The following is a 25,911-nucleotide window of genomic DNA, read 5'->3' on the forward strand; positions in this document are numbered from 1 at the left end:
AGGAACACTTCTTAATCTTTTCACTTGGTCTGTGGCTGTGGTCCTTGTGTTGGGCTGAAGTGTTCCTGACCTCAAATGTATTACTGGCTTTTAATGACTGGTATTGCAGTAAAGAGAGATCAGGATCAGCTGATTATGCCCTCCCAAAACTTTGTGCCTGGTGCAGTTGACCCTCTTGCCCCACCTTACTTAGGCTACTGGGACATCTACACATTTTAACTAAAGTGATACAAACTAATAGTGGAAAAAGTGAGACAACTCCAGCTATTAAAACATATAAAACTCTTCTCCCAAATTTGATTTGGTTAGCAATAACAATCTGTGTAACATCAAATGAAAGAAGCAGCTTCAGATACTGAGGTAGTTTCAAGGCCCAAGTAAAAGGAAGGATAATACCCATTTCTTTAAAGGACAACAACAGGATTCTACTATTAAATGCTTAACTTCTCTATCCTTTTTCTCATTATTTACTGTCCCTCTTATGAATAAACAACAATACAACATTTAAAATATTTTAAATTGACTGTTTCACTCCACCAGAATAGTACCTTAATATACTGTGGTGGTTATACTTTCAAAAAACTTTTATCCCACCCTGGAAAATCTTGCTACCATCTCCAATTCATTGATGTCATCAAGGCTAAGGAATACGTGTAGTTTTCTGGCCAGTTCTCTTCCCAAACTGACATCACCATGACCATCCTAAAAACCCACCCATGTTGTGATGTCACAGCTCCCTGGTCCTTCCCCTCCCCATACAGAAAGTAAAGGCTAGAACAAGGAAATAGTATATGAGTCGTTTCCTGCTGTGAGCTGTCAATCACAGCAGATAGCTCAAATTACCCTTAGCACTTTGAGAGCTAGGGACGTTAGGTGTGAAGGGGGATGGTAGATGAGTCAAAGTAGTACAATCCAGGCTTCACAAAAGTCTGCAATTTAGCCATTCTAATAAAAAGCAGCAATAAAAAGCACTTTGAAAGTCTGTTCTGTATTCATTGAAGAGCATGAAATGTTACTTAAAACTAACTGATTGAAAGACAGAAGTGTATGCACGTAAAATCAATGCAGTGACAGGAACTTTAGGAAGAAAGATGCCTGCGTGATATAATTTTTTACAGACAAGCACTGCATTGTGGGATACCTAGAGGCAGAGTAAACAATCAGAATTATTTCAAGATGCCAGACCCCATGTGGTCAGACTCAGAAATTATGTATAAAAATATTAAAAACCTGTAAATGGTCACAGAGTGGTGGTAAAATGTAGGAAACACCAAACCATGATGGAATAAACATGTTTTTGAGTCTGTGGGTGCAGTTCTCCTTTAAGATCAACTTCTGGCTGTTTAATTGTGAAAACATCACATTTCTGATAGTTCTATGCTCTGTTATCCTGGGGATATCATCTACAGGATCCTGGAAAAGTATAATGCAGTCATCAGCAAACAACAAAGCCTTGGTTTCTATCCCAAATATTTCCCATCCTTTTATATATGGAGTATTGTTAAGGACTCTGGTCGTAGGTTTGATAGACAAGACTAAAAGAACAGAAAACATGGGAAAGCCCTAATAGGTACTTGTCTCCAAGGGAAAGGGATCTGAGACAGTTCTATTAGCCAGAAATTGATTTTAAGGAAATGTATAAACAGCCTGGACTGCATCAACTATGTCAGTGGAAAATTGCATACCTGTAGAACTTTCCAGAGATAATTCCAGCTAATGGTGTCAAAAGCTTTTCTAAAAGTCCAAAATTGTAGTGGTGGTCAGGTCTTTAGTTTTCCTTAGACCTTGCACATAAACAAGTAATTCCTAACCAAATCTAAACCCAATCTACCTTCAATAAACTGAACTTGTGTAGGTAAAATAAGAAAAGGATGAAGACTATTAAATTGTTCTGCAAAATATTCCAGCATAGATTTTCACATCCACATTTAACAATGATATTGGCCAATAAATCTTTATTTTAAATAGTAAGTAATAGAAAAAAGAATAAATGCACTAAAAATAGTGCCCAAGCTGACTACTTCACAATTTGAAAAAAATCTAATATTTATACAGTCAGACATTCTTTATGATTATCTTCTCAACTAAAGTATCACTCAGTCTAAGAGACAACACATTCATCATGCTGTAGAGAAATCTCACCTCTTATGCACACTAACCAATCACTGCACTAGGGTCATGGAACTTCAAAACTCCACCTGAGAGAGAAATCCAGTGATTAACGGATAACCCAGACCCTATAGGTTCATTGTAAAATCATGATAGTGACTAACGCAACTGCGCAAAATCTGTTATTCTAGCAACTTTTCAAGTTTATGGGAACAATATTTAAATTCTGTCCCTATTTTTTGGGCCTTTATTTCTGGCTTTGTCCATATTTCTTGCACTGAGCGGTTGAGGGGTGTGATGACTTGCATGAATGCTTTTAAATCACCCTTTCTGGATAGGTGGGTTTTCAACCTCTTCCACTTGGTAACTGTCTTTTCAACTAATAACATTAACTCATTAACCTGGCTCTGTGCCATAGATGAAATAAGCAAAAAGACTTAACATTAATTAGCAGCTCATGTACCAGACGAGCTTATGGGTTGGGAGTACGGGCTGGTATCAGCTTGTCCACACTGAAAGGATGGAGCCAGCCCACCCCACTACACTGTCAGCACCTGGTAGAGAAAAAGAGCATGACATGCAGTCTGTGGGCCAGGGGATTTGCAGTTGGTCCTTCCAAGTTATGTTGCATTGTAGCCTTCATGGGGCATGTGCAGGAAGGAGCACACCCACAGAGCAAGGTGTACCAGGTCTTCAAGTATGTCAATATGTTTGCCAGCCACTGGAGAGAGAGATTAAGGCTGTAGCAGCAAAAAATGGTTTCCCGGATATGTTCATTTACAGTTGGCTCTCACACCACTGATGAATGAATTAGCCAATCACTCTTAGGAGGCATATGGTTGGCAAGCATGGGGGATAATAAAAATACTCATTTACACATGACAGCAATGACATTTCATACTTGCTGATGCTTAAAGAGTTCCATGCTATTTTACTGAAAATGCATGTAGGAAACCTGCTTTTAATCAAATCTAAACATCCTGAAAATGATAAGTTACAAAGAAACTATGGACAAAAAGTTGCTTAGCACTCGGTCCTCTTCACAATATTGACAGTCATTTGCCATCAGGACAATAAGCTAATTTTATTCTAAGCAATAACCCATACAAAATAAATTCCTGCTACTAAAATAAAAAAAACTGTTAGTGTCTATATAAACATAGCAGGTAGGATCCATTATATCACCATATTGTTTTGTTCTTGTAGATGTGGCCTTCAATTGGATGCAAACAAATTCTGTGATGCCATCCCCGTTTTGAAACATCAAAATATAATATTTATGTATACTTTAATACTTTATTAAACCAACAACAATAAGTAACTACAACGTTGTATAGTTTACAAAACAAATAATATTGAGATTTTTCCAAAATTGTGTAAGCTTTTATTTCATATGAGAAAGTACAATATAATTCACTTTAGCACAAGTTATCAAAATAAATAAATACATATGGTCTATATTCATAATTTTACAGTATTTCACTTACTCACCAACTCTTTGGATTATGGGGCATTCATTAACTGTGACCTAGCTAGGCCTGTGGCATGCTCTTTAACATGCTTTTAAATGGGCACTATTTTAATCCAAATATAGTTAGAATTCATAATTTTTTTGACATTAGGGAAACAAATGCAGATAGTCCATGCTGGAAGGTAAATGTGTTTATTTTGTTCATCCAGTCATCCAGTCAAAATAGTATTATTCAGGCCACTCAGTTGTGTACCAGATTATTAAATTATGCAAACATGCCTTAATTAATCTATTATTAAAATGTAAATATCTCTGCAGCTGCACAATTAGCAGATACATCATTTGCTATTGTATAAGCATAAATCCCATACCTTTCACGATCATATAGCATGTATTAATTTCAAGTTATTGCAAATATGAGCACAGAACATATGTTTAGAACTGGCCAGAACATCGTAGTCTCTTTCGTGTATATGCCTTATAAATTATATGAACTTCATTAGTTATGTAATGACAGATGTGCAGACCAATACTTCTGAGTAAACAGTTTAATCAAGCTATAGTGCTAATTAATAATTCTGTATTTGCAAAGCAAATGCAAAAATCTTATTTTGGCTGTGTTCCAGGCAGATAGCTTTGATCTAATTATGCACACAGCTAAAAATATATGTCACGATATATTGCAATATCCATATTTTCATGATTACTGGTCCACCTAAATGGAAATATTGTGGTTGTTGAAGCGTGTCACCAGGCAGCAATTCAAACTTTACCTGCCCCTATGTAAGTATAATTTTAATATTCTCTGGTACTCAGTAATGCATATTTTTTTCAGGATTTCAGGTTAATTACTACCTTATATTACAAAAAGTACTAATGATGTAGCACCTCTTCATAACTATTTAAAATGTCATAATAGTTTTTATTCCTCTTAGTTATGCCTGTATGAACACTCCATACTGCAAAATATGTGCTGAAGGGGTCTGTTATTAGAAATGACTGCAAACATTGAGTAGTAAAGAGGCTATGCATATGAAGACTGGATATAACGAGGAAAAAAGGGTAGAAGAAATCTAAATAGAGATAATTAACAAATCAAAGTTCTGGAAATCTACCAAGACACATGAACTGAGTAAAAACAAAGGATGAATAAAAGAAAAGGATGAAAAAGGGACAAGAAGGATCTGACTGCAGACCAGAATGTGCTACAATGAAGAGCAGACGTACAGAAATTGAAAAATAAACAGAAAAAGGAGGACTAGTGCTCACATGCTGCAAGGGATAGGCAGGTGGATGGGAATGGGTGGTTTGTGGCTCCCTCATAATGGATAGAGACCCTGGATTTCGTGCTTACCTCTAAGGACTTAATATGGAGACCAGTGAGCATTTCACAGCAAAAAAAACAGGCTAACATTCACTCAGTAATGGGATGGGGAGGGGGAGTATGAGTTTTGTGAGTCATGCAGAGTAGTGAATATGCTGATGTGATATATATATTCTACCCATGTGAAGCTTCCTCTTTTATTCACATCAAAGATCCCTGCCCCTAGCTGCATTCATTATACATGACTCTCAAGCCTGGCACTTCTTAAAGGAATGATGGTGATCACAGCATATCAAACATCTTTAAGGCCATTCTTTATCTGGAAAGGTCCCATCTCTGTCTAGTCTTAATCAGGATTTTGCTGTAATCCCTCCCCTTTTAGGGAGTCAGGAAAAATGGAAGAAATGGGCTAATGAGGGCTAGATCAGTAGGGCAGAAAGGTCATTAGGGCAAAAATGGAAGGCTACAGAAACAAAAACACATGAACAAATGAGCAACAACAAAATCAAAACAAAAGAATGATTGGCAACCTGTTATCACTGATATTTGCTGTGTGTGTATGTGTGTGTGTGTGTGTGTGTGTGTGTGTGTGTGTGTGTGTGTGTGTGTGTGTGTGTGTGTGTGTGTCTATGTGTGTGTATGCACATACATATATACATATACACACACACACGCATATATATATATATATATATATATATATATATATATCTATATATATATATATATATATATATATATATATATATACATATTTTGTTTGTGCCCCTGTACCCCCCCACTAATTAACTATACCATCTCTGAAACTGCACTACAGTGAGGAAAATGGTAAATATACTGTCCCGCACTGTGTGCTGATCTCCATTCAAACGGTTCAAATCTGAACCTGAAGTAAAAACCTTTATAGTCTATAAATATTTTGCATCATCTATTCTGCCAAAGAAATTCAAAACATAAACCATATTGCAAAATATTGTGAACATTGTATGTCCCTTCCAGGAAATAAATGCATCCCGACCAGTTTAGTAAATATAATAATTACAGATTTAATTAAAATTTAGTAAAGAGAAATTCCTTCTAATAACATTTCTGGGTTAGAAAAGAGTTCCTGATGCCACAGTGGTTAAACCAATTCGTAAACAGCAAAATACATGCTGTATTTATCTAGCTGGGGGTCTATATTATATATTCGAAGTTTCAAAACTTCGAACCTCATATGTTCAACAATATATGAGCAAGGTTTGAAACTTCAAAAATAAAAAAAAAAAATTAAAAAAACTTATCTGAACACTGTGAGCAGGGGGGCAAGCCCCCCTGCACCCCCACACCCTCCTACCTAAATATACCAAGTCCGAGATTGCGGTTCTGTGCAGAAAAGGGGAAATTTTCCATTCTGTGCCATACAGAGCCATTGCTTTTAACCTTCGGACTTTTCAAAGTTTGATCATATGGTGTTGACCATATGATATTCAAACTTTGACAAGTTCAAATAATGAATAGGGACCCCTAGCTGGTGCTTAATGTCATCCATCGGATTCAAAATTCATTAAAACATATATTTTGCAATATAGTTTTTGCTCTGAATTTGTTTGAGGTACTAGACTATGTATAATATTTAAAGCCAATAAGTATTTATAAAAGGTGCATACTTTCTAATGAGTTTTTTCTATATCCACACAAATTTGAGTGTTTATATACTGAGAGGCACTTGTGACATTACATAACTATATATATGTATGAGAAAAGTCACATTTCGGGTGGTGTTATTTCACAGTGTCATTTAACAGCAGGAAATATACATTTCTAGTGAATTTTGAATTTGCTGGATGACATTAACACCAGCTCTATAAATACAGTAAATATTTTGTTGTTTATATATTGGCTTAACCATTGTGACATCAGTAGCCCTTTTATATCCCAAAAATGTTATAACAAGGTATTTCTCTTTACTAAATTTTAATTTAATCTATAGTTATTACATTTAATGAACTGGCTAAGCTGAGTTTATATCCTGGAAGGGACATGCAGTGCTCATAATAGTGTGGCATATTGATTGTGTTTTGAACTTGCTTGGCACAATATATGACGCAAAATGTTTATAGTCTATAAATGTGTTTCAGATCTGCTAAAAAAGGCTTTTGTAGCTGAAAACAGCTTGGATCTTGCCTAACTTGTTGCTGTTTTCACTAAAAATAAAATATCGGAAAGTAAATATTTAGTCAAGGGTGCTAGAAGTGCTTTTATGTATGCTGAATATTATTTGGTCTGTGCTCCCCACTATTTCCTGCACCATTTTGAGTTGGGATTTATATGTGTGTGTGTGTGTGTGTGTGTGTGTGTGTGTGTGTGTGTGTGTGTGTGTGTGTGTGTATATATATATATATATATATATATATATATATATATATATATATATATATATATATATATACTATTTATGTCACAAACAAATAAATCCAGCACTCACAATTTTTGCTATTTTCATGATGTAAACAGGCCCCATAGAATGCTATCCACAGCAAAGAAATAATAAGTGAAACTCAGATAATCCCAAATAGTGGCTTTTATTCCATAACAAACTCAGCAGGCTGTAACAAACACTGCAGGCCTGATAATCTGGCTGTGACAAATTGCAAGAGTCCAAGATGATAGTTTGACTGTAATAAGCTCTACAACTCAGCAGGCTGTAACAAATTCAGCAGGCCTGGCAGTCTGGCTGCAACAAGCTCTGTAATCCAAAATAATGTTCTGGCAGTAAAAAATTCTACAATTCAAAATGGTAGCCTGGCTGTAACAAACTCTGCAAACTGGTTTTGCCTATCATCTTATGATCCTAGGTGTCCCTCAAGGCTCTATCGTAGGCCTACTACTATGTTCATTATTTACAATTAACCTTCACATGGCAACCTCACAGGCCTGTCTCATCCAATATGCAGACAACTCAGCAGTGATATGTACTGCTCCCTCACTTCAAGATCTTCATAATCTAATACAAGAATCCTTTCTAGGAGTTGAGCCCTGGCTCACAAATGCTCAACTAACATTAAACCCCCAAGAAAAACAAACTTAACATCTTTTCCATCCCACTAAATCAGCACCACACAAGAATACTTTCAACATTTTATCTTAAATAACACCATAATATTCCTATCACCTCACAGCAAATGAGTGAAAATTGAGTGCAAACTAAAATTTGATATTCACATTTCCCACACTGCAAAGAAAGTACATAAAAAAACTTGGAACACTGTATACGAACCAACACTACTTTACTAAACATATTAAGACTGTCATTGCCCAAACTCAATCTCCACATTACTGTAAGCAGCTCCCATACTTACAAATCTAAAAAAAATCTGAGCTAGCAAAACTTGAATCCTGTTATAACAAAATTGCCAGATATGCTACAAGCATACCTGCTAGAACACACCATTGTATAGCACTCAAGCAACTCAACTGGCTACAGCTCCCCCAACTCCTTCATCATATCCAGTTAAGCATGGTCCATAAAATCCTCCATGAACCTGGGAAAACACCTGCCCTGCAAATATTAGTTCAACCATATGCCCCTAACAGAACCTTATGATGCTCCACTAATAAACACCACATAAAAATCAATACATCCAAAAATCAAGCAGGAGATTCCCTCTTCTCAAATTGTAAAGGAAAATCTGGAATGAGCTACCAGAAAACATCACAACCACTGCATCACTAGCCCAGTGGAAAACAACACTAAAAACTCACTTATTCAACAAATGGTTGTGTCCTTGTTCTACTCCTGACTAACATCTCTCTCTGACCTTGCTAATGCCATGCTTCATTTACAAATTACAACTGCCTTTGTGTGTTCTATAGGAAATCCTGACTACATCACCTCCCTTTGTCTGTTCTAACTACACAATGCCTCAATGCATGCTAACATTTCTCTTCACTATTACACTGTTGATATGAGGAAATATTGGAGTTCTTATTGCAATCTACTTGAAAATATTTGTAATTGTAGAGTGTCACTTGGTTTCTCTATTTATTTACACAAGATTGTATAATGATGTGATACCTTTATATTTATCTGTTTAATTTTGTGATTACCTAGCAATCGTTTAAACCTATCGTGTATTATCTGACCTAGTCTAAGCTAGTATTTTACTTCTTGTACTACATTTACTATTGTACTAGTTACTGTTGTATGTTATGTGGAGCTTTTCTTCCCGGGCCTACACTGAAAAAGGACATGTGTCCAATCGGACTTTCACAATAAAAAATAACTAACTAAATAAATAAAATATATATTCCAGGCAAATTCTGCACTCCATACATAAGTATAATGCATGCTCATGAAGTAAATATGCCTGCGGGTCTCAAAGCAAGAATCAAAATTACTCATGAGAAGTGTATCGGACTAGAACTAATGATGCCTTGAGAAGTGAGTACAAGTAACATCCAGTTAAGCAAGTTTTATTGAAGTAACATGTTAAAAAAGATGTCTTTAATACAAGTACTTTAATATTGTTATACATTGTAATGTATTCATTTGGTGTGTAGATCAAAGGAAAAAGGTTGTTGGGCCACTTTAAATGCTATTAGAAGGGGTGGCTGTGTACCAGTCCATTGATGGGTGTTATTTATTTAAATTCACTTGTTTGATTTTTATCCATTTCTATCTGATGAATTCTGCAGAGGCAGATAAAAGTGCTTATATTATGATTTTTTTAATGTTTGCTTTTAATACAAATTTGGATTTGAGACAAGCTGTTGGCGTGGAGGTGCTTTACCTTACTTTTGGATGGGTTGGTTTGTTCCAGAGTTTTTGTAGTCTGCAGAGTGTTTGGCTTTGTCTGTAATGGTGGAAAGCAGTGGAAATTGCTCACAGGACTTATTTTTAACAAGAAATAGTAATGCTGATGACATTTGAGTTTCTGTGGGGAACTTAACATTGCTTGTTGAACAATTAATGAAAAGAGTAGATTTATTAACAGCAAACAGTTGTGGCACACACCTGGGAACCAGCAGGAGTGGTGAGAGATCTGGAGAAGACAGTATCAGCGTGAATATGTTTGAAAATGCTGAAATGAATTGGGAGCAACATCTGAACTACTCAAACTACCAACAAACCAACAAAGGTAATGGTTTTATTATTACTAAAGGAGTAAATGAATGTGAAAATATTGACAGGACTAATAAGATGCTTAATGTAAACCAACAGGCAGCAATGGACATTCCAGTATTGGGTAATTGGCTGAATTGAGGTTAAATTGACTGATGCTGAATAACAGCTATTGAAATACAAAAAAATTACAGCTTGAAAATGAATATTTTTAGCGGTGTGTTGGTGCTAGAATAGTTCCTAAAGGATTGAGAAGTTGGAAATTCCCTACAGGACTAGTAGAGAATTCCCCATTACATCTGGAACTATTACAAATGGTTGATAGACATGGTTGTGAACTTTTAGAACTGTTAATAAAATACAATATGAAAGAAATTAATAGACTGGGATCTGAACTAACAAGACTGGAAAAAATTATTGTGGAAGATGCAAATTGCCAGCCATTTAAATATGAACATGGGTGGATATGCAGAAGTATAGAGGCACATTTAAATATGCTGCAGGAGGGTAAGGTGAGAAAGTTAAATAGAGACACTAATGATTACGACAATGGGGTTGCATACCCTAAGTCCCCTAAGATCCCAAGGTATGGAGCCAAGACATCAGCTAAGGAATTGGGATGTGAGTGATCAAAATATATGTAATGAAGTGGTGGTTGGTGTAACTGGAAGAGGTGAACCAAATGATGAGAGGAAGGAATTCCCCCCATTGCCACCACAACAGTCTGAACATCCTATCACCCCCTACCAAGGCATTCACAGAGAATATGTAATAGACAATTAAATATGAACCAAGGGGGATTTTTGCCTGATGAGCAGCACCAAAATTTTCAGATTCCACAGGGGCCATACCAGAACATGTCATCATATGGGACCAGGCCCACAACCATGTACCAGAAGAGAGGGGGATATCGAGCATGGAGGAAATGAGTACTATATATAATATAAATGAATTAGATAGACAATCTAGGAGGGAGGGGGTATGGTTGTAACTCATAATGAACAAAGAGATTTTCATGTATATAATTATTCAATGCTGAATGTGGATGTAAGAGTGGCAAACACCTTAGCAAGAGGTATGACTTATCTGCCGAATAGGGGCCCAAACTTAGCAAATCTGTACTTGGATTTAAAATTATTTTTAAGGAAAGTTAATTTTAATATCATGTTTGAAAATAATACTAATACCATAAAGGAATACTATATTTCTAGTTCATTTAACCCACCATTACAACTGTTGTTGCAACATTTGAGAGAATCTGTCAAATAGATATGAAACAAGAGTATATTCCACGTAATAAGAAGAGGAATAAAAACAATAGGAGGGCATATGGATCAGTGAATTGGGGTGATGATGAGAGGGAGGTAATGAGTTTTCTAAAAAGAAGTGAGGTATGCATAATTAAACCGGATAAATGGGGTATGGTAGTGATAATGGACAATGATGATTATACGAAAAGAATGGAGAGCATTTTGATGAAGGATACCTATGAATTAGCATCATTAAATGATGTCAGTGGGGCATACTGTAGAATAAATATACAGTTGAATGATTTAGTTATAGAACAATGTGTGAGTATTGAGATTTTTAACTACCTTAATGTAACCCACCCGGTAACACCAAGAATGTTTGGTGTACCTAAAATCCATAAATCACTCGAAAATCCACCACCACGGCAGATAGTCGATTGTAGGAGTTCAGTTACAAATGCAATAGCTAAATTTTTAGACTCTAAGCTGAAAGGGTATATGAAAGAGGAAGGAAGAATTTGTAAAGACTGCTGGGATTTTTTGACGAAGATCCAAGGAGTGTGTTTAAGCCGCAGGATTTGTTAGTTACTATAGATGTTAAAGATTTATACATTGTAATACCCCAGCATTTAGGGATGGAATGGACTTGTGAATTTTTATTATGGAAAGGAGTCCCACAAAATGAGATAAATTTAATAGAAGAATGATTAGAAATAGTTTTGCAAAACAATTATTTAATGGTTGGGAGAAAGTATTATCTTTAGAAAAAAGGAGTAGCCATGGGATCGCCATGTGATGATGCAGTTGGAAATATGGTGATGACATATTGGGAAAAAGAATATCTAGAACCTTCCCATTATTTTCAAAGGATAAGATTCTATATATGCTTCCTAGACAATGTATGCATTTTATGGAAAGGGAGCCTAGTGGAATTACATGGCTTTCTGGAATATATCAATAATATGACAGGGTTCTTAGTTTTTTGTCATGAAATAAATAGAGATAGAATAGCTTATTTTGACATATTATTAGAAAAGGATTATGAAAACAAGCAATATATTGCAAAAATACATCGGAAGGAAACATTTTCTAACAGTTTTTTTTATACTTTGATAGCGCACACCCATACCACCAGAAAAGAGGAGTAGCGAAAGAGAAATTTGTATGTGGTGCGAGAATGGTGACAAGGGAAGATGACTTTGAAAAAGAATGTGACTTTATGAGGTCCCTATTTTTAAAAAGAGTGTACCCGGAGAAGCCATTGGAGAACTTGATAAGTGAAGTGAGCCAAAAATGTATTAGGGGGGTTTATAAACCATTATTATGTATGAATATGAATGAGAATAACATTAATACTCAAGAAATAAGGCTATTTACCCCCTAGAGAATTAGTTGAGAATGAAATAGAAATGCATGATTTAAATACCTCCAATGGAGGAAAAGGAGGTAATTATAGGAATAATTTTATTACAACATATTTTGAGGGGGATGTTCACTTAGAAGAATCCTAAATAAAAAACTGGCAGTTACTTAGAGACACTATCATACTTAGGGTAAAACTGGACCCAGTCCCTAATACTGTGTATAGGAAGGATAAAAATATTAAAATGATTTTGGAATAATAATAGGGGGTCAAAACTGGAAAAAATGGGACTATTAAATGTGGGAGATGCTATTATTGCAAATATTTGCATGAAGGAACAATGTTTCAAGTTAAGAGTAAACAGTATAAGGTCAATGAAAATGTTAGTTGTGAAGCAAAACAAGTAAGCAAAATAGATAGGAGATTGAGAGAGAGAATTTATGAACACCTATATAGTATCAGGACAGTGAATACAAACAATGTGCTGGTTAAACATGTTATGGAAAATCCAGAACACACATTTAAGTTTATGGGCATAGATAGACTGATAAGGAATGAAAGGGTTGGACCATAGTCACTTCTATTGGAAAAGAAAGAATTGATGTGGCAATTATGCCTAGAAGCAGGGTCCTAGCCAGGGTTAAATGAAAGTATATACATTGGGTGTATCCTAAAGCTGAAGGCACTGGAAAGGTGATGGTGGTGGATATTACATACATATATGGATGTATATATATATATATATATATATATATATATATATATATATATATATCATTGAAATGTATTATGATTTTTTATCTGAGACAAAGTTTTATAAAATATATACAAACAATGATATTATTTATAATGACATGTATAAATCTATGGGTAAATGGGGTGGTGCTGCATTTAGTGCCTTTGCAGGCTTGACTGATTGCCTTGGTGGGAATCAAACTCTGTACCTTTTGCTTTTGAGGGTGAGCACCTTAACCATAATGCTATTATTCCTTCCATTGGGTATATGTTTATTTTTTGTAACTTTAAAAGTTAAATATATATTGACTGTAAATACTCATTTGAATTTTATATTTTTATATTTTGAGTCTTATAAAATATTAAGTAGGAAAGGTTTATTGATGTAACATTAAAAAAGGTGTCTTTAATACAAGTATTTTAATATTGTTATACATTGCATTTATTTGGTATGCAGATCAAAGGAAAAAAGGTGTTGAGATGCTTTAAATGCTGTTAGAAGGGGTGGGCGTGTACCAATCCATTGATGGGTGTTATTTATTTAAATTCACTTGTTTGATTTTATACATTTGTATCTGATGAAGTCTGCAGAGGCAGACAAAAGCACTCATATTACAATTTTTTAACGTTTACATTTAATAAAAATTTGGATTTGAGACAAACTGTTGCCATCAAGCTGCTTTACCTTGCTTTTGGATGGGTTGGTTTGTTCCAGAGTTTTTATTTTAGTCTGCAGTGCATTTGGATTTGTGTATGTAAAGTATATCCATCAGGGCAGGCAGGGACAGAGACAGACACAAGTCTCCTCTCAGCGATCTGCATACTTCATGGTTTGGAGGCCCTGCATTTTCTTGTTGAGGAACCTCTGTGATGTCTACAGCTGCTGCAGGTGTCTGTGTTGAGGTACATGCAAAAGGGAGCATTGTACTCTGTTAGTGGTCTGATGAGGGTCGAATACAGTGGGGCTATAACATCCTTAGACCTGAATGGGATGCCCTTACTTATGAGGTGCCCAATGTAGAATGCTTTCTTTAGCACAGAGGAAACTTAGTGCTTGAAGTTCAGATTGCTATCTACCTGTATTGCTAGGCCTCACACCACTGAGTTTGAGCTTGGGAGGTTTGGGGGGGTTGGGGGGTTTGTCAACACTGTAGTTAGTGGGGATTCTACTTTGCATAAGGGAATATTAATGCACTTTTTTGTGTTTAGTTTTAGACCATGGCTTTGGCACCAGTCATTTGTCTGTGTTAGCACTTCCTGTAGTATGTTAACATAATTGGGAAAATTGGTGATTACACCCAGTTTGCAATCATCAGTGAACTTGGTAAGACAAAGCCACTCTAATTTAGCCTGGACTTCTGAAAAGTAGATTCTGAACAGTAAAGGACCCAGCACAGAACCCTGTGGTAGGCCACTGGTGAGGAGTCTACTGGTAGAGGTGGAGTCACCAACTTTGACAGTATGTCTTTTGTCCATGAGCAAATTGGTTACCCATCTAGTGACATAAGGGTTAATCCCTAACTGAGAGAGTTTTTCAATGATACCTGAGTGCAGGATTGTGTCAAAAGCATTGGCCAGGTCAAGATAGGTGGTATGCATCATCTTACCTTCATCTAGAGCTTTGGTGACATTCTTAAAGAAATCCACTAGGTTTAATAAACATGATCTACCCTTAACAAAGCCAAATTGGTATGGGACTAGAGTTTAAATGTCACCTATGTCCTTGTTGATAAGACCCATGATGATTCTTTCCATAGCCTTGCAGATGAAAGTGGCTAGACTTACAGATCTATAGTTTGCAAGGTCTGTTGATGGCCCTGCTTTGTGCAAGTAAATTACTGTTGCTGTTCTACACTCTGCTGGAACAAAGCCAGTTTTCAGGCTGTGGTCAAAGAGAAAGTTAAGTGGGTCTGCTAGGTCCTGTTCTAGATTACTTAATAAGCATCCTGGGATATTATGTGATCCCACTGAGGCCATATGTTTGGATTTGGAGAGCACAGATAAGACCTGATCTTTAGAGATACTAGACAGAGGACTGATGTTTGGTATGATTTGGGTATGGCCGGTGGGGCCGGGGGGGGGGGGTGGTGAAGTTTGCACCAAATCTGTCAGCTAGCAGGTTGGCAATTTCCTCCAGTGTAGTATGAGTGGTGCCATCAATTACCAGTTCTGCACAAAGCTAGCCATTCCCTTTTAGGTTTCAGATGTAATTAAAGAATGCCTTATGATTATCCTTAGCTAAGGATGCTATTTTAGCTTCATACTTAGCTTTAGAGGATTTCTCAAGATTTCTGATTTGCTTGTTCAAGCTGAGGAGGGAATTTTTCTTCTGATTAATCAGTTCCCTCTTATTCTTAGACATCAGTTTCTTCCTCTTTTTGTAGGATCATAGGAGTTTACTAAGCTATCGACCCGGAGGTCATTTCAAGCCTAGCCATTTCATCCTAATTCAATACCATAGATATGCTAGTCAATGCCCAGGACTGCATTTAGTAATGACTGTCCATATCCAGGAGGGTTGTGGGGAATATCCCTGGAAAGAATTTATGGTGCCCCATCCACTCATCCAGTTTCCTCTTGAACAGTGTCATTGAGGTGCTCTGTTTCACATGAATCGATAGCCTATTCAAAAGATGCAACATTTGCTGGGAGACAAATCTGTCCCTCCAGCATGTCTTATTCAGTTGCAGGCCATATTTAGGTCCTCAGAATGGGTAGCGCTAACCTTGTTTGATTTACAGATATGCAGAATTTCATTAGGTCTGGGTCTGAGATTGCTCTGTAGGTCAGGCATAAGTCTTCCCTAAGAACTCTATATGATACAGAGTATAGCGACAGGGACTTTAATCGATCTGTGTAAGGCACGTGCTGGAGTCCCTTCATCTTCTTTGTTAGAAACTTCTGCGGTCTCTCCAATTGATGCGGGTGCTTTGCACAGTACATGCCAAATGGAGTGTTATACTCAATTATGGGCCAGATTATTACCGAGTATAGAGGGGTTATAACCTCCTTTGCTCTCAAGGTAATGCCTTTACTAATCACATGTGCTACATAGAAAGCCTTCCTTACTACAGTAGACACATGGTGGTCAAAGTTAAGGTCACTGTCAACTTGTGTTCCCAGATCCCTTACCACTTTGTGGATACTTAGGGTATTGTAGTCAATATGATAACGTGTAGGAACATTGCTTTTGCTGAAGGGAATGATGATGCATTTCTTCACATTCAGTCTGAAACTGTGACTAAGACACCAGTTGTTGGTCTGTGTAAGACTCTTCTGGAGTATACTGACATCATTTGAGGATTCAATAATTGCACCCAATTTGCAGTCATCTGCAAGCTTGGTCAGCCACAACCCCTTAGTTTTGGCCTGAACTTCTGATACGTATATATATCAAACAGTAGGGGGCAAGCACTGACCCCTGTGGCACCCTGCTGGTGACAGATCTGCTGGTTGATGTGGAGTCACCCACTTTGATAGTATGTGTCCAGTTTGTGAGCCAGTTGGCAACCCATCTTACAACAAAGGGGTTTACATTCAGTTTGCTAAGTTTATTAGTAATACTTGAGTGTGTGATTGTGTTGAGAACCTTTGCCAATTTGGGGTATGCTGTTTGCACAGATTTGCCTTCATCAATGGCCCTGGTCACATTTTTGAAAAAAATCACCAGATTTAACAGGCAGGATGTGCCCTTAACGAAGCTGAATTGGGTTGAATCCAAGGTTTGGAGGTTGCCTATGTCTTTACTTATGAGGTCCATAATGATAGGTTCCATGGCATTACAGATGAGACTCGTCAGGCTTATGAATCTGTAATTCCCCAGGTCTGTTGCTAGGCCACCTTTGTGGAGGGAAATAACTGTTGCTGTTCTCCATTTCACTAGAACAAAGCTTGTTGTTAGGCTATGATTGAAAAGGGTACTTAATGGTGATGCTAGTTCATGTTTTAGCCTGTTTGGAAGACAAGTCTGGGATGCCATCTGGTCCCATAGAGGCTGGGTTTTTGCTTTGCACAAGGCTTTAATGACCTGCTCTTCAGATATGTAGGGTCAGGGGAAGTTTGGTGGAAGCTTTGTGATAGTTTGGAAGGGATAAGGGAGGGAAATTTTCACCAAACCTATCTGCTAGCAGGTTTGCTATCTCTGTGGGGGTCAGTGTGTGTGTGTGTGTGTGTGTGAGTGTGTGTGTGTGTGTGTGTGTGTGTGTGTGTGTGTGTGTGTGTGTGTGTGTGTGTGTGTGTGTGTGTGTGTGTGTGTGTGATACTATTAGTCACTAGTTCTGCACATGCTTGGGTCCTACCTTTTAGGCTACATTAATGGTGATGCTAGTTCATGTTTTAGCCTGTTTAGAGGACAAGTCTGGGATGCCATCTGTTCCCATAGAGGCTGTGTTGTTGGCTTTGGACAAGGCTTTAACGACCTGCTCTTCAGATATATAGGGTCAGGGGAAGTTTGGAGGAAGCTTTGTGATAGTTTGGAGGGGATAAGAGAGTGAAATTTTCACCAAACCTATCTACTAGCAGGTTTGCTATCTCTGTGGGGGTCAGTGTGTGTGTGTGTGTGTGTGTGTGTGTGTGTGTGTGTGTGTGTGTGTGTGTGTGTGTGTGTGTGTGTGTGTGAGATACCATTAGTCACTAGTTCTGCACAAACTTGGGTCCTACCTTTTAGGCTACATACATAGCTGTAAAAGGCCTTATGGTTATCATTGTCTGTGCTTTCTAAGTTCTCCTCAAGGAAGCCATTAGAGGATTTGACATGTTGTCTTGTTTGCCTGTTGAGGCTGAGGAGGGTGCTTTTCCATTGTTGGGGGCTTGCCTTTGTTTTCTTGGACAGCAACCTTATGCATTTATTGTAAAGTTTGTTGATGCTGGATGTTCACCATGGTACCTTGTTTCTACTTGGGGATTTGGCTTTGATTTTTTTTTTTTTGGTGCAGCTGAGTCTATACACTTTGCAGGTGATCGTACAGGGCTTTAGTGTAAGCTTCAGTGTAGTTAACACTTCTAACTGGGGGTGGGGCTTGAAATGCATTCATAACTTCATCTAGGAGGGTACAGTTTACCTTGGTGAAGTTTTTCTTTAGTTTGATTTCACCCTTTGTGAGTTCTGGTGTTAGTGCCATCTCAAAGGTGACTAATTTGTGATCAGAGTTAACTAATTGGGGTCCGACAGTTGCAGCAGTGCATCTGTTTGACATGTTAGTGAGGACCAGATCTAGTATGTTAGTTCCTCTTGTCAGGGTATGAACAATTTGTTCCAGGGCATTTGAGTTAACGAAATCAAGGAACTTATGCACTAGCATGTTAGGGCTAACGTAGGTTTCCCACTTGATGGTGGGATAATTGAAATCCTCTATAAACAGACTGTTTAGGAATATTTGGATTGACTCCAGTTTGGTCAAGTAGGCTTTGTGCACATCATGACCTATAAAGGGGGATCTATAACTGTCTATGACTTCAATGGGGTTCATACCTACAGTAACCTGAACTTTAAGTAACTCCATGGAGTTGTCCAGTCTAACTAGATGGGTGGTGAATTTATCTCTAATATAGATAGAAACACCACCTCCTTTGGTTCTAACAAGGTCATTTTGTGGTTTGAAGGTGTGTAAGGCATTGTAGCCTTGCAAGGCCTGGGTACTCTCTGAGTCCTTGAACCAGGTTTCTGTGATGCACAGACATCTACATGTTCCGGTGATAGAAGTGCTTCCAGGGTGTGCAGTTTCTGGTTTAGGCCCCTAACATTTAGCAGCATGACCCTTATTTTATTATGATTGACAAATTTCACATTGCTAAATTTGTTTTTGAGACCTTGCATAAAAAAGGCACTATAGGGGAGAAAAGAACCTTTGCCAGCAGCCAAAAGCCTAGTGGTGTCATATGCAAACCATCTCTGGCAAAGCAGCGACGTTTGTTGACCATGGCTTCCCAGACTGACTGAAACTGGATCCCCTTTGAATGACATCAAAAACTAAGCCAATTATTGAACTCAATCTTTTTTTTATACTGTGGCATCATTCTAGGTGAGTGCAGTATGCTAGGACCATACCTGCCTGGGACACATACTCAGAAAACTCAGTCATGTCTCTCTTCATATAGTCCAGTAAGGTATATCTCAGCTCATTCACTACAACATAAGCTATGACAGAATCATAATGGTACTTATTGCTGAGAGACTGAGTGCATGCATGATCTGATAAATTCTGGCATCAGACAGGCAGCTGACAGTGACTTTCACCTTGTCCAACTTGGTGAGTGGGACATCTGAGTGTCTCTCTATGGAGTCTCCAATGACAAGAAAATGTGTTTTTTGACTGTTATGCCTTACGGGCTTGGTAGGAGAGACACTGATGTTACTATGTGGCATGGGTGCTGTGGGAACTGTGTTAGTTGTAGCAGTCATGTGTTTTGGAGGTCTCTGGTATTTCTGTAAGTTTTTGGAGAGAACCACTATGTATGTCGATTTTTGTGTTTGATGCATACTGTGTGTATGAGTAGTTGTACTATGTGCATGAGTAATGGTGGGAAACACTAGAGAATGTTTAACACAGCATAAAAATAGCAGTGAGACACTAAAAAAAAATAAACAGCAGAAAAATAGCATGGAAACACTAATGAATGTTTTAAACAGCTAACAAATCAGTTATTTTAACACTACTTGGTGGAAAAACCAGAAGAAGCAGAACAGATCACTTTGCAACAGTGAAAATTACCAGCAAATACTTAAGAAACAGAGGAAATAGGAAAAACAGTTTTGCAAACAGTTAAAACAGCAATAACGTGATTTAACAGGCATAGTAAGCCAGACAGTTGCAGTACAACAGGGCGGTTTAGTACACAGTATTTAAATACAGTATTAAAGTAAGCAGAAGGCAATAAAACATGCAGCAAATCCTATAACTAAGCAAAAAAAAAAAAACAGGCAACCCATGCTTTTTGGGAAACTCAGAAGCCTCTAGTTGTTTGGTATCTAGGCTCAGAGTTGTGGCTCGTAGCCTGCCTCACTTCAGCTTGGTACAAATCTGTTAATTCTTGAGGTCCACCAGGGTGGCTTGTTTTTCTGGTCAGGTTCAGTTGAGTCTATACAGCTGCTTAAGTGTTTGCACAGGGCATCTGAGTACACCTCATTTGTCATTTGTGTCTGTGAGTGCCAAGGGTATAAAACTTTTTGTACCATTGCTTAGCAGTCTGAAGTTAGCTTTGGAAAAGTTCTTCAGTTTTTTGCCCCTGTTGGGGTGTTAGGTCCAATAGTTAATTCAAAAGAGGCAGTTTTATGGTCCAACCTTACCATGGAAGGAATAACACAGAGGGGAGTGCAGTGACTCCCCATATTAGTAAGTACTACATCTAGGACATTTGATTCCCTTGTGGGGGTGCTAACTATCTATTCCAGAGCATTTGAATTAACAAAGTCCAAGAACCTCTGGGTGAGCATGTTTGCACTCATATATGTCACCCAGATGACAGAAGGATAGTTGAAATTACCCATGACTAAAGTGTTGGGCTGTATGGAGAGTGATTCAAGTAAGTCTAGGTAGGCAATGTGCTTTTTGTGGTTCATGGTGGGGGACCTGTAGCTAGCAATGATGTGGTAGGGTATTTTGCCTAGAGTTAATTATACATAGAGTAGTTCAAGAGAGTCATACTGTCTGACCAGTCTTGAGGTGTACTTGGCTTTAATGAAGATGGATACCCCTCCACCGTTGGTTCTTTCATGCTCATTTTGAGGTCTAAACATGTGGAAAGCATTTTAGCCTTGCACAGCCTAGGGATGCTCTCCAGCTCTCCATGGCCTTGAACCATGTCTCAGTGTTTGCACATATGTCAGCATCTTCCAAGGTGAGAAGCACTTCCAGGGAGTGTAGCTTCATGTTTAGACTTGTAGTATTAAACAGCAGAACCTTGAGTTTACCTTAGGTGGATTTTGTTATGTCAGAAATGTTGTTGCTTTGACATTGCATATAAAAGGCACTATGGCAGAAGCAAGTGCCTTTGCCAGTATCCAAAAGCCTAGAAGAGACAGGTGCAGACCATTTCTGGCAATGCAGCATGGCCTGTTGACCATGTTATCCCAAGCTGACAGATACTGGATCCCCCTGGACTGACAACAGAAGCTAAGTTAATTGCTGAAGTTTTTTGTTTATACTGTGGCATCATCCTGGGAAAAAGTAGAATGCTGCTTAGGGCTAGGGTCATACCTGCCTGGGACACATAGCTTGAAAGTTCAGTCATGTCTCTCTTCATATAGTCCAGAGAGGTACATCTGAAGTCATCCACCCCAACATGAACTATGGCCAAGTCATAATGGTACTTGTTGTTGATTGACTCAAGTGTATGTGTGATCTGATGAATCCTGGCACCTGACAGGCAACTGACCGTGACCTTGTCCTTGTCCAGTCTGGTGAGGGGAATATTTGTGTGTCTCACTATGGAGTCAGTTTAGAAGTGTTTTGCCTTACTGGATTATTTATTGAGATACATTTGTATGTGGTATGTGTAGTGGTTTCTATTTGCATAACACTTTGTGCACTTTGTTTACTTTTGGGTGGTCACTGAACGTTTGGTAGACTTCTAGTGAGTATGTCTGCATATGTGGGTCTATGTGTCATGTATTTAGTTTGTGTGAGAGGTGAAGAGTATGTACTGACAACCTATTTGGTATCCAGTTTGTTTTTACATGAGAGAAGTGATTCCAATTTCTTAGTGTACTTACATCTCTCATACAGGGTATTTGTTTGCTATAGGAGTAAATGGTTGTCAGTATGCATGAAGCAGTTACTATATTGCCTCAGTATTTCCATGTCAATCAGGCTGTCTGGGGAAATCATGGGAAAACTATCTATCCATTATAGCAGGTTCTTACAGTATGAGCTATTAGGGAAAGGAGTGGGCCGGATTTACGAGTTTTTGTGCTAGTACTATCAAAGGTTGTTAAATTGAGGGTTGTGAATGACAGGTGTGACAATGCAGCTCAGTGTGCAACTAAGTTGCTTTTAGCACAACAAAGAAGCTTGTGAGGGCTTCACTGACAGTTGTCAAGGAAAAAATTGTGTTTCAAGGCATTTGCGTCCATACAGGGCACAGCTAACCCCCACTGGGTGATGCACAGTGGCAAGCAAATGCAAGGCTTAAATACAGGTGAAATTAAACTGTTTTAAACTAATCTATAAATAGAAAAGTACACAATGAACCTTGTTCCCAGTAATCCCCAGCTCAAATAAGGCTGGATCCATGCTCTTTTGCCACAAGGGTGCAGGGGAGCCTTTCTTAATGTAATATGGTTGATTTAGTGCTCAAGTATAGCAAAAATAGGCTAGATTAAGCAGGTCTGAATCTAGACTATGCTATCTAGGTTGAAAATACAGTTGAAAACAAGTGCAGAAAATATGCAATTACAACAGTAAAAAAGTAGAAAAAAATGCAGTAATCGGATACAATGCAATTTAAAAAGTGCAATAGAGACACAGAATATGCTTATTTTCTTGATGCAGAAATCTCAAGTGTATCCTCAACCTAAACAGACAAGGCTACCTCCCAGTGCACTAGATGGACAATACACCGATCTCTTCACATAAAAATAAGTGCTTGCTAGAGTGTAAGAATATACTACTTTATCCAACAGCTAGCTAGTAAATGAATTCAAATCAAGTAAATCAGTAGAACAGACAATAACAGGCAAAAATCCACTTTTAAATATCATACATTGATGATGGCCTTTCTCTGTCTCGAGAGACAATAAAGTTTGTGTCACAAAATCAGTCTGTGATTGAAATGTAGTGCCTGCTGTGATTGTAAAGTCTGATTTTTGACTGTCAGACTCTGTTACAGTTTGTGCAGGTGTAGTTGACGCCTTGCTCTGTAGGTACCAAAGCTGTCATCTGCCATCTGCACTCTTGCTTCTCCTCCCACAGCTCTTCTCTCTTCTTCTGTTTGTCTGACAACCTATCTTGATGGCCAGTCTCCAAGTGATATGATTTCCCAGCCTGTTGGACTGATGTTTCCTGCCTTCATGTCACGCTTGAAGACATATTTGAAGTGCAGAATGGGCCTTGCTATGGGTTTGGAGCAAGTGGCAAGCTTGCAATACAGAAGGTCTTTGGGGATTCAACAATCCCACATACAGCTCACATAACCATGCCAGCACAAGTACCTTTGGGAGAGCAAGACACACATGCTTGATATCCCTGCCTGCTCTAGGATGTCCTTGTTTGGGATGCATCCCTGCCAGGTGGTTCCCGGGATCCTTCTGAGGAGTGCAGATGAAAGCGTTGAGCCTGCATAATTTTCAGGAGTACAGGGTCCATGTTTCACTACCATAGATCAGCGTGTTAATCATGCATGCTTGGTACACCTTCATCGTAGTGTTGATGGTCACTTTAAAGTTGTGCCAGACCCTTGATGTTAGGTGTGCCATGGCTGTTGCTGCCTTACCAATCTGGATATTCAGCTCGGTGTCCAGGAAGAGGTTACTGGTGATGGTAGAGCCCAGTAAGTGAAATCCTTCACCACCTTGAGAATGTAATCCTTGATGAAGATGAGGGATGTTGTTGCTGACATCCTGCCCCATGATGTTGGTCTTCATGAGACTGATTGTGAGGCTGAACTCTCTGTAAGCACCAGCAAAGGAGCTTATGAGGTGCTGTAGTGCTTTCTCAGTGTGAGCAGTCAGGGCAGCGTCATCTGCAAAACCATCTCTCTGATCACTATAATCCGCACCTTGGTCTTTGCTCAAAGGTGTGAGAGGTTGAAGAGATTACCAGTGCTTCTAGTGTGGAGGTATACATCATTTTCAGACTCATTAAATTCATGGGACAATAATGGAGAAAATATGCAGAAGAGTGTTGGAGCAAATACACACCCTTGCTTCACTCTGCTCTTAATTGGGAATGGGTCTGAGGAGGAGCCATCGTATTGTATAACATCTTGCTTGCATGCTTTTGTGGAAGGATGTAATCTTCCTCAGGAGTTTGGGGGGACATCCAATCTTCTGTAGCAGGGTGAAGATGCCTTTCCTGTTGACCAAGTCAAATGCCTTAGTTAGATCAATGAAGGTGACGTACAATGGTTTCCTTTGCTCGCTGCACTATTCTTGCAGCTGCCTTAGTGAGAAGATCATGTCGATTGTAGAACCTCCTGCTTTGAATTCACGCTGTGTCTCAGGCTAAACATGTTTTGTGAGTGATTGCAGCCTGTTCAGATCAATGTGGGTGAAGGCCTTCCCAACAATGCTTCTGAGGGATATTCCATGGCAATTGTTGCAGTCACTTGGGTCTTCTTTGTTCTTATACAGTGTGATGGCATCACGCATATGCTGAGCTACTGTTCCTTCTTGCCAGCACTGTAGCAGGAGCTTGTGTAGGTGGTTGAGGAGAACACACTTCTTGCCAACCTTGATGACCTCTGGTGGGAATGGCATCCTTTCCTGGAGCTTTACTGCAGGCAAGGGAGTCAATGGCTTTGCTGAGCTGTACTACAGAGGGTGGATCTTCAACCTGTTCCATGATAAGGAGGGAAGTTATGTTTTCGACTGCTGCATCAGGTGAATGGTCTCTTTTGAGCAGAGATCCTTTTAATGCTCTATTCTTCTCTCAATATGTTTGCCTCAGTCTGTAATGACTTCACCTGAGGCATACTTTAGGGGCATAATCTTGACTGTACTGGGAACAAAGGCTTTCTTCATGCCCTCATACATAGCACAGGTGTTGCCACAGTCAGCAGCAAGTTGGAAGCTATGACAGAGATTTAGTCAATAATCAGTGGCACACTGTTAAGTGATATGCTGGGCATCATTTCTGGCCTTCCTGAGTGCTGCTAGAGTCACCTCTGAAGGCTCCATTTTGTAGCTGAGCAGTGCTGCCCACTTGGCTGTGAGTGCTGGTTCAATCTCAGCAATTCTTGCTTCAAACCAGTCTGGGTTCTGCCTCTCTCTTTTATCAAAGATATCCATGGCAGGGTTGTAGATGGTGTCACGGATATGGTTCCACCTCACTTCAATACTGCCTTATAGGAAATCCCTGAGGGCCTCTGCAATATTATTGGCAAAACACTCATACAGGTCTGGCATTGATGTCCTGGCAGTGTTGATATGAAGGAATGCTTTCTGCTTTGAGTGGTGGATTCATTTGGGTTAGAGATGCACCATGCTGCCAACCAGGGTGTGATTGATGTCACATTCAGCACTGTGAAAGCTGCAGGTGAGAAGAACACAGGTTAGCAAGCATCTTTTAGTGATGACAAGATCCAGCTAGTGCCAGTGATGTGACCTTGGGTGTCGCTAGGATACTCTGTGGTTAGCCTTGATGACAAAGAATTTGTTGGTCACACAGAGGTTGTGATAAGAGCATAACTCTAGCAATCTCTGCCCATTCTTATTCAGCTTAGCAACACCAAACAGTTCAAAGCTTCTGGGCCAAGAAACATGGTCTTCTCCAACTCAAGCACTGAGGTCTCCAAGCACAAACAGGTGTTCTGTGGTAGGTATCCCTCTGATAGCAGTCTCAAGCTCCATGTAAAACTCAGGAGCGTAAACACTCAGGATGGTCAATGGGCCTGAAGACA

This window comes from Protopterus annectens, chromosome 5.part0, assembly GCF_019279795.1.
Source record: "Protopterus annectens isolate FY-2018-M chromosome 5.part0, PAN1.0, whole genome shotgun sequence".
NCBI classification, from domain to species: Eukaryota; Metazoa; Chordata; order Ceratodontiformes; family Protopteridae; genus Protopterus; species Protopterus annectens.